This window comes from Vombatus ursinus, unplaced genomic scaffold, assembly GCF_900497805.2.
Source record: "Vombatus ursinus unplaced genomic scaffold, bare-nosed wombat genome assembly UNPS02014909.1, whole genome shotgun sequence".
NCBI classification, from domain to species: domain Eukaryota; kingdom Metazoa; phylum Chordata; class Mammalia; order Diprotodontia; family Vombatidae; genus Vombatus; species Vombatus ursinus.
The window spans coordinates 4,968,627-4,978,898 of record NW_020954687.1 but is presented as its reverse complement, the minus strand read 5'-3'; the positions used below and the strand labels follow the sequence as shown (position 1 = coordinate 4,978,898).

The window sequence follows — 10,272 nt, the reverse complement described above, 5'->3', positions numbered from 1 at the left end:
ACTAAAAGGTTATCACATTCTATGCTCTGACCTCAAACTCCCATCAAAGACAGCACACCTATGGTTAGTGTTTATTGATTCCAGTAGCTGAGGTATAAGTTTCCTAGCAACACTTTAGGATTTTATGTGTGAGTGTATGTGTGTGTGTGTGTGTGTGTGTGTGTGTGAGCATATGTGTGTGCATGCATTTGTGTGCATGCTTGGACACATATGTGAGTGTGGTTTTTTTGTTTTTGTTTTGGAGTTTTGTTTCCTGGTATTTTTTTTTTCCTTAGTGAGGTTCTAAGGTCATCCTAACTGCTATATATTTGAAGAGTTTACCAACTGCAGCCACCATTGAATGATTCTGGGAAAAGCAATCCTCTGCCCTTTTTCCTTCCTTGCCAATAGTGTACTTAGCCAGCTGTGCATTGCTATCCCTCTGTACACACATTCCTTCTTGAAATGCACAGGTGATCATGTAACACCCTGAAGCATAAGATTTGATTACTCTTATTATAGTAGCTTGCAAAGCTACAGATGTCATTAGTAGTCATTAAATTACCCAGCTTTTCTTTCTAAAATGAGCCATGGTATTTCACTCAGTGATCTCCAAGGGCTGTGAATTCCCCAAGTTGAACAACAATTTTCATAGAGTTACATTTTCCCCATTCTATGTATTATTGGTCTAAATGTGCCTCTCTCCATAATGAAATCAGTGCTGGGCCCCATGAATCTTAATAGGGTGAGTGGAAACTCAAGCCCTAGATTGATCCTGTATGATGGCCAGTAAAATCATGTTGTCTCCCCTACTCTTTCTTCTGTGTGCAAGCAATTTAATTCGGCATCTAATTCTACTCTGTAAACTGTCTGTTCCTGGAGCTGGAAAGCATGTGTTAGCACTTAACTAGAGAGGAGGCTGGGCAGGATAAAGTCAGAGGATTAATGATGTTGATCCTATATCTTAAAACTGGTATTGTGATATGTGGAACCCCTAGCTAATGCTCTAAGTAAAGCATGTCAGTTAGTTGAAAGATGATTGAAAGATGGTGAAACTATTTCTCATTTGGAAGGATTTTTAAATATCTAGTTCTAGGGATGTCTACTTCTTTTCTTGCTATCTGTATTCTGGAAAAAAAAAAGTAGAAATTCACCTAAGAAAGGCTGAAATTCATGCAATTTACTCTCTTTCTTCTAGATCTCTGAACAACTCATTATAGAACAGATTTAAACTGTACCCATAGACATAACTAAGGATTTTGGCATCTGGGACAAGTGGCACAAAATAGGTCTTCAGTTGAGGGGGGGAATGACACTGAAAAATAGAGTGAATTCACCTCAGCTAACTAGGTATTAAGTTCTGTGGTTTCTATGCTGATAAAGAGTTACAAATTTAGAGCACCCTCTAAATTTAGAACCTGGAGACAAAGCCTCAGTTCCTCTACCCAGTTACTGCTATGCTTGTATCTTTAGGGTGACATTGACATTGCTGCTGGTAAATAGAAATCACCAGGCAACTGGATTAACAAAGAAATAGAATTTAAGGGACAGCTAGGTGACACAATGGATAGAGCACTGGAGTCAGGAAGACCTGAGTTCAAATCCAGTCTCAGACCAGACACTTGACAGTTACTAGCTGCGTGACCCTGGGCAAGTCACTTAACTCCAATTGCCTTGCCAAAAAAAAAAAATGGAATTTATAAGTTGACCTAGATGAGCCCATACACAGCAGGACATTTTCCCTTTCTCAGCCAAACTCTTTGAAAATATTGATTGATCACATTTGCTGTTCTCCTCACAAATCCAGTCAGTTGTCAAAAGTCATCATTTTTACCTCCACAATATTTTACATACATCTCCTTTTCCTTATTTCCACAGTTTCCTTATTTCCACAGTCACCATCCTCTTGGGTCCTTTTCACTTCTCACTTATACTACATGCAATTGGTCTCCCAACCTTTTCTCTCAGATTAGATGTGATGGTCTATACCTGTAATCCTTGATATTGAAGAGGTTGGGGATGGTGGATTGCTTGAGCATAGGAGTTCTGAGCTACGATACGGCTAAATCTAATCAAGAATCCACCCTCAATCTAGCATCAATATAGTGACACTACCCTACCTCTAACGTATAATGCCAATGAAAATGCCAAAGGCTTTTCTGAATCCAGTATGTAACAACTGCATTTAGTTTTCTTTTCTTTTTTTGGTAAAACATTTGTCTAAGAGGCAATTCCTTAATGTAGGCTACAAGTTGCTATCTGACACTTTAAGACTCTAGTAACATTTATGGATCTCATGTGAAAACTTTCTTGATTTCTCTCACTCCTAGACTTCACTTGGAACTTTTTTTAATTCTCTAATAAATTAATCATATAATTGAACATTATGATTATCTGCTTGTGTCTTATTACACTTCTAGAGTGGATCTACCAAATCTGTATACTGCGGCGCTCAATAGGTGCTGATCTAATGAATGAATGGATGGATGGATGGATTGCAATTTGTAGCTGGTGAACTTTTGAAGGGTATTCACATTTGCTATCAATATGTACCCCCTTTAAACTCACAATTGGATACTTAATAAATGCTTTTAACGGTGATTATGGGATACAACTCTACCTGCCATGACCTTTACCTCTCAAGAGATAAAGCTTGATAACTTAACCATTTAATATCTTTCTTTGGTTTGTGATACTCAACAGAAACATAGCAATCAAAGTTAGTATTGTTGTTTTTCTGTATGTGTATGCCAATTCACAATAAATAGCATGCATATTTAATTTTACTCATAAGTATTTTATTCATTTCTATATTATAAACTCCTTGGGGCAGAGACTCTGTCTTAGTTATTTCTGTATCTCTCTAAGTACTTACATATAATAGGAGTTCATTAGAAATTTGCTACTATATGTTAAGGCCCTTGAAGGGGACCACCATTTCTAATTCTTAGGATCATAGATTTAGAGGTGCACATGATCTCAGAGGCCCCTTGTCAATATTCACATAGCTAGTAATTATCAGAGGTGGAATTTGAATCCAGGTCTTCTTCACCCCAAGTCCAGCACTGCAAGGATTATATTATGCTGAATCTCTTTTCCAACATCTAACTCAGTCCTTTGCGAATAGTAAACATTTAGTAAATGCTTGTAAATGAATGAATGAATGAATGAGGTACATGACTGGAAACAACAATGTTTTTATTTTTGTTCAAACAGGTGAGCCTTTTGACAGAATTAGTAGAACATTATTATAATTCAACAGAAAAAAGAAAAGGAACCTAGAAGGCTAAACAAAAGTGCAATTGAAGAAATAAGTGTTCAAGTTAGTTTTAATTAGGGAAAAGAATCTCATGGTACACATGTCAGGTGGGTTATAATAGCTTAAAGGAATGTACTATTTATATGATTTCTCTACTTCTTGTAACTGGTATGTTACATGCAAGTCACCAAATGAAAGCAACAAAAGAAGAATGCCAAATTGGTTACAGACTGGCAAATCATAGGAAGGATACGGAGAGGAGTGATTTTATGAGGTGGTTATAATGCTCTTCCTAACTAGGTTCAATAGAGTCGCTGGTATTCTTTGCATTGTTTCTTATAGTATAAAATGAAATCATAATACGACACAAGAATTGTGAGTTACCCCAATGTAATAATTTTGTTTTTCAACATTGCAGTAGATGTGTTTTAGTTATATCCTTCTCACCAAATTCTGTAATGATATGAATGTGAGTGATTTCCTAATCTAGAAAGTGACAGGAAATTCCTCTCCCTTAAAGGGGGTAGGGTTACCCTTTTTATATTGCAGAGAAGAGCAGAGAGATTACTGTCCCTATTACAACCTGGGCTTTTGTAACAAACATCTGATACAAACTGAACTTCAAAATCCTAAAAGTGTCTGCCAGTCTTCTGATTAGAAAAGGTCTGCTGAGGGCAAAAAAAAAAATAAAGATTTCTGTGTTCCAGGAAGGCTTTCATAGATGATATTCCTTTTTTCTGAGTCTGCAATAAAGTGGGGCCACAGTTGCATTCATTGTTCAGTGAGCTTGTCCACACAGTTAAACCCACCGACAGCAATGAATGTTGATTGTGACCTTTGGAAAATAAAGCTGGGCAGGATAAGAGACTGGAGGAGTCCTTGAGTGTCCTGGTTTGGTTTTCTGTCTGTAGTGAAAGTCCTGGAAGGAGGACGATGGTGGTTAGCTGTAGGGTACAATCAACGGTCGATGGTTTTCATTTTAATTCCAAACTCACCGACAGCGTTGAATGTTCACTGAAGCAACCTCAAAAAAAAAACAGAATTCTGTTGACTTATCATCCTTAAATATCTGAAAGGGGGCAAAAGCACAATCGACATAGAAGTTTTCACCATTTAGTTCATGTAGTTTAAGTCATGACAACAGAGCAATGTTAAGCGGTGAGACAGAATGGTTCAAGCAGGAGTTGACAGCTTTCTATTTCACATAAAAGAAAAACATCTGTTTCTTTTGGTAAGGGGAAAACAAAAATGAAAATGAAACAAACAAAAAGCATTACAAGTCTTGGCTTAGTTCTTGAGAGTCAATGATCTCATTCTTAATGATGCAGAGTATTTGTCATCCAAGATGGTCTGGTCAAAACAAGTATCTCCTAATTTATAGGCAGCTATATTTTCGATGTAGATTAGGAATTACAGTATAGTCAGCAACCAACAAACATTTACTAAGCATATTGCAAAGGCAGAGTAGAAAGGACGCTGGAATTGTAGTAAAAAATTTTTGACTCAGTCCTGACTCTGCTACTTAGTAGTTCTTAGATATGGGCAAATCACTCCTTTGACCCTGGATTCCCTATGGTATAAAACAGGAAAGCATGAAAAGGGGGCTCAGTGAGTGGGTAGAGAGTTGGGCCTGGAGTTAGTAAAACCTAAGTTCAAATCCTGTCTTAGACACCTACAAGCTGTGTGACCAGGGGAAAATCATAACTCAGTTTCCTCATCTGTAAAGTGGGGATAATAGGACCTACTACCTAAGGTTGTTGGGAAGATAAAAGGAGATAATATTTGTAAAGTGCTTACCTAGCACGCTGCCAGCACATAGTAGGTGCTATACCAATTTTAGTTATTAATAGGTGACGTATCCAGAGAGCTTTAAGTCTTATTTAGTTCTTTATGTATTTTTTCTCAACTGATTCACACAACAACCCTGTGAAGCAGACATCAAAAGTTTTATTATCATCATTTTATAGATGAAGAAACTGAGGTCCACAGAGCTTAAGTGATGTTCCATGACCCATTTCTCTCAAAGGGCTGCTTCCAGGAAAGCACTTTGTAAAAATTAAATTACTAAAGAAATTAAATAAGTATTAACCAGTTCATAGAGTTATCACAGGGATAAAAATCACACTAGGTATGTAAAAAGTTTCCTAAAATGAGTCCTATATAAATATAAACAATGAGAGGTAGTAAGCTATAATGGAGAGAGTCCTAAATTTGGGATTGGGGAGGGTGCGAGTTCAGCTCCAACCTCTGGCACCTAAAGTTGTGTGACTATGAGCAAGTAATTTAATCTTTCTCAGTCTTAGTTTCCTCATCTGTAAAATGGAACACAATGAGAATTATTACTACCTACCTCAGAGTTATAATGAGGTAATGATAGTAATACTAATAATAAATAGTGCGCATATATATATAGTGCTTTAAGGTTTGGGAAATAGGGGCTATTATCATCTCAATTTACAGATGAGGCAAACAGAAGTTAAGTGATTTGTTCAAGGTCATACGGTTAATGATGATCTGAAGCAGGATTTGAACTCAAGTCTTCTTGACTCCAAGTCTAGCATTCTATCTTGTACAGCACTAGCTGACTCTGAATAAGATCATGTATACAAAGGAGATAGAGTATATAAAATGTTTTTGGAAAGTTTAGATACGTAGAAATACATTAGTATTTTAGTAGAGATTCAGTGGTAGAGTCTGAAACTCTTGGATTCAAGTCCTACCTAAGACACTTGTTAGCTGACCAATCACTTAACCAATCACTTAACCTCTCATTGTCCCAGGCAACTCTCTAAGGCTACAAGTTCCAGGAGATCTGACAACCTGGTACAATAAAAAGAGCACTAGATCTCAAGTCGGAGGATTTGAATTCCAGTCTCATCTCTGGTGTTTAATACGTGTGCGACCTTGGGCAAATCACCTAACTTCCATGGGCCTCAGTTTTCTCATTTAGAAAATGAAAAGGCTCAACTCTATAGCTTCTGAAGTCTTTTCCAGCTCTAAATCTGTGATTGTAGGATCCTATGACATGCGTTGGTTGGGAGCATTCTCACCATAGGTATTCTTCACATAGATGACATTGGAGATATGGATCATGGAGAAAGAACAGGTATGATATACATGGCATCTACTCCCACAGTAGGAGAATTCTGATTTATGTAGAACCCCCTGATCCCCTGTCAACTGAATCATGCTGACTTCTAATTTATTTTTTGTGTATTTTTAGATCCATTTCCAAATAAATGTTTTTCTTAGAGTGTTGTCATATGAATTGCTGACTCCCATGTGTTAATTCACCAAAGACTTCCCATTTCTCTCTCTAAAGGCAGATTAAAGCTGGCCTATAATTTATAGCCTTAGAAAGCTGCTTGAAGGTTGAGGTGATTAAGTGATTTACCTATAGTCACATAGCTTGTGAATATCAGAAGTGGGATGCAAACTGAGTTGTTCCTGATTGTGCTTCCAGCCCTCTAGCTACCAATCCATGCCATTCCACTGACATATAAAGGATTAGTAAATTAACTGACTAATTGAAGGCCTGATATTAAGGCTTAAATAAAAATTACATGATTACAGTGAAAGAAAAAGACTAGCCACATAAGTCCCTAATCCTTTCATCTACAAGTTACTGGCAACCTTTGGAGGCTTGACTCCTGACAAATGCTATCCTTCTAAAAGTTTTCTTTCATAAGATATACAGGAAATGAGGTATAGAAATCTATCCTGCCCTATAGGAAAATTGAAGGGAAAGGGGATAAGAGAAGTGGGGGAGAGATAAAAGGGAGGGCAGATTAGGGGAAGGGGTATTCAGAATGCATGTCATCTTGGGGTGGGGAGAGGCATGAGATGGGGAGAAAATTTGGAACTCAGAATCTTGTGGAAGTGAATGTTGAAAATTAAAAATAAATAAATTAATAAAAAAGAAGAAAAAAAGATCAAAGAAGAAAAAAATAAAAGTTCTCTTTCAAATATGAAGTGAAAAATCTTTATTTTACAGGGTTCTTCTTAGTTTTTTATAATTTTCCAACATCTACTGAAATATTAGAAGTGCTGTCGGGCACAGCAAAATCAACTGAGTGTCATGGGTCCATACATCTAAATGATAACTTGCTAGCTTCTAGAACAGTTAATATATGTTCCTGGGTCAGAATGACCCACAATCTTTTGGGAATATTACTTTTAAGGTGACCACGTTCTATTCAACTCAAGGGTCTAGCTAGCATAATGTGATCAAACTATTTAGCCTGACAGATGATTATCAATAATGCACATTTTGAGGCACTTAGAATACCTATAACCCAGTTTTGGATGCATTCAAAGGATGTTGCAGAAGCATAAATTTTATGTAGAGCAATGATTTTCTTTCCCTGTTCTCATGATCAACTAGGAAATACATGCTGGAGGAGAATTTTCTAAATGCTCATTTAAAGATTTAAAATATTTTTCTTCATTCTTATAAAACAAGCAAACATTTTTCAGACTAGGACTCTCCTAAGAGTTACAACTGAGAATTCTTTGATCAGCAAACTTTTCTGTACTAGCTGTTTAAAAGATTCTTCTCTATCTGATGCTAATGATTCTTTTATTTACAAGATCAAATACAGCTAAAGGTCTAGCTTTCCTTTGGGAATTGGCTACTATGATGTTAGGTAAACAAATCACCACTGTTAATCACATCTCAGTGTCTCCTCATATTTGCTAATATTGATATAATGAGAGCCCCCAGATTAGTGACTTGTCACACAAGACAGGCTTTTGTTTAATTAATAATCTACATGATAAATCAGTTGTAATTGTATGCAGTAGATATTTTATTAATTCTCTCCAAAATATATTACATACTATACTCAAATACTCAAATGTATCAGTGATCTCATAAATTTCAGGAGTTTCATATTATAAATGGTCTGTCACAGTTACATAAGTGAATCTGTCACCTAAAGCAGCAGAAAATTATGATTGACATATGCAAACAAAATGAAAATGTTAAAGTAGAAAGCTTTCCTCCTTTCTGTGAACAATACAATACAGGGTAATCTCTAACACTTAAATGGTGACTTCATACTTCCAAACCTCTTCAAGTTAGAGCTTCACAATGACAGGTTTAATTATCCCCATTTTACAGAGGAGGAAACTAAGGCACAGAGAGGTTAAATGACCTCCCTTGAGTCATATAACTAGTGTCTCAGGTGGGATTTGAACCTAGTGTCTCAGGCCTCTAAAGTCAGTAGAGTTTTATGGCATGTTAAAGATACAGATATCTTTAGGTATTTAGAGTTCTCTGCAGTTTCAAAAGTTATAAAATGAAAGCGCTGCTCTGTGTATGCAAGACTTGGAGGGAGCAGTAGTTTATATTCATTTGGTACAATGGAAAGAATGCTCAATTTGGAATGGGAAGAACTGACTCCAGATCTTGACTTTGTCACTTACTACTAGTGTGTCCTTGGGCAAGTCACTTAATCTCTATGGGTCTTAGTTCCCAGAAAGGGTCGCATTAGATCAGTGCTTCTTAAACTGTGGGTCACAACCCCATACGAGGTAGCAAAAAATTTGGCAATAGTAAAAGGTTTCTGAACACGCAATGACCAAAAATTAATTCAAAACAAAAGTATAATGAATCAGAAGTGTTTCTGGCAGCACTTGCCTGTGTTTCATCAGGCAACTTCACTGCAGCCTTGGTTCTGAACACAAAACATGCACACTTTGCACTGCATCTACCCTCAGGCCACGTAACACCAAGGAATGCCCTGCATTACATGACTTCAATGGTCCCATCCAGCTACAAACTTATGCTTCCATATGACTTACAATGTGTGGAATGTCTGTATTCTTCCACTTGCATTTAGCATAACAGGAGCTCTGAGGATAAATTATAGGATTACTCATACTTAGGGATAGAGAGAAAAATTGGGAGTGTACCTCTAATTTCATTGTTATACAGAACTCTCAGGTGAGGAAACTCCTGATAAGGTAGGTTGATACTTTTTCCTAAGCATTGAGAAATTACTGGAATTTCTTTTCCTATATCTATTTCTAAATACCTGTACATACATCCTCTTATCATCTTCAGCTCTATCACTTTCTGACCATGTCACCCTAATACTCAATAAACTCTAGTGGCTCCTTTTCACCTCCAGGATCAAAGAGAAAATCCTCTGGCATTCAAAGTTCTTTATAACCTGTCCCTTCCCACATTTCCAGTCTTCTTATACCTTACTCCTCTTCTACTTTCCACATATTCCTCAATCCAGTGACACTGACCTCCTTACTGTTCCACAAAACACTCCATCTGGGCTTCTCAGCACTTTGTCTCTCTGTTTCTCATGCTTGGAATGTTCTTCCTCCTCATCTCCACCTCCTGATTTGTTTGGCTTCCTTTAGGTCCCAGCTAAAATCCCTTCTTCTAAAGAAAACCTTTCCCAATCCCTCTTAATTCAAGTACCCCTGTTAATTATTTCTTATTTATCCTGCACATGTATTTGTTTGCTTATTGTATCCACCCCCACCCCCCAAATTGTGACCTCCCTGAGGGCAGGGACTGTCTTTTGCCTTTGTATTTCAAGCACTTAGCAAGGTCCCTGGCTTGTAGTTCATGTTTAAATGCTTATTGACTGATTGACAAACTTCCTTTTACTAGACTTTATTTTTCACATTGAATTCTTTAAGATGGGGAAATTCTGTAGATATTTTAATTGATAAACATCCATCTTTAAAAATGTTGAAAATCTTTTTTCTCTATCCAGAAACGTCTTTCTTCTCAAATAAACTATTCATATAAAAGATGTTATTCTAGAAATAAAGGCAGAGAGATTGTCTCATTTTTCTGTTTGTATCCCTAGTACTTAATAATGTTTATTGATTGTTTCAGACCTACAGAAAAGGACGTCTCCAAGTTAAGAAGCTAGAGCAAGGAATAACAAAGGGCCAGTGCGGTTATTTCACTGGTACTCATGTAATGTTAAAAGACCTAGAGGAAGACCTCACAAGATTGGCTCTAGTTAAATACATTGGTTGGATATGAAGGATTTATTGAGGGA

General features: G+C 36.9%; 1 long non-coding RNA gene across 1 annotated transcript in view; it reads right to left on the bottom strand.

Moving 5' to 3' along the window:
• Window positions 1–3,281: 3,281 nt before the first annotated feature.
• The window catches only part of LOC114029009, a 96,122-nt gene continuing 89,131 nt past the window's right edge, over window positions 3,282–10,272 (bottom strand). Inside the window, exon 4 of the long non-coding RNA XR_003567438.1 lies at window positions 3,282–4,262. This is a non-coding gene — a long non-coding RNA (uncharacterized LOC114029009). The remainder of the gene's footprint in view (window positions 4,263–10,272) is intronic.